Below are 250 nucleotides of genomic sequence, written 5' to 3'. Positions count from 1 at the left end.
TGTGTGTTTGTGTGTGTGAGACAATTTTACAGTTTGACTATTTGTGTCTATGCACGGCTGCCACATGAGCATGACTTTGTGTGTGTGTGTGCTGCATGTTGTTTTCCTGCCTGTGTTTCTGTGCTGCTGAAGCCCTATGTATGGTGGCCATCAAAATAAGAAGCGTCTGTGTACGTGTACCTGAATATGTATGTCTGTGTGTGTGTGTGTGTGTGTGTGTGTGTGTCTGTGTGTGTACACGTATATACAT

At 44.0% G+C, this 250-nt stretch overlaps 1 protein-coding gene across 1 annotated transcript in view; it reads right to left on the bottom strand.

The window, feature by feature from the left end:
• Positions 1 to 250, bottom strand: part of tle2b (TLE family member 2, transcriptional corepressor b) — a 72,840-nt gene that overhangs the window by 45,997 nt on the left and 26,593 nt on the right. The window lies entirely within an intron of this gene.

This window comes from Morone saxatilis, unplaced genomic scaffold (genome assembly GCF_004916995.1).
Source record: "Morone saxatilis isolate NCDOM2014 unplaced genomic scaffold, NCSU_SB_2.0 Contig12, whole genome shotgun sequence".
Taxonomy (NCBI): domain Eukaryota; kingdom Metazoa; phylum Chordata; class Actinopteri; family Moronidae; genus Morone; species Morone saxatilis.
The sequence above is the reverse complement of the archived record's forward strand: the minus strand, read 5'-3'. Positions and strand labels throughout refer to the sequence as shown.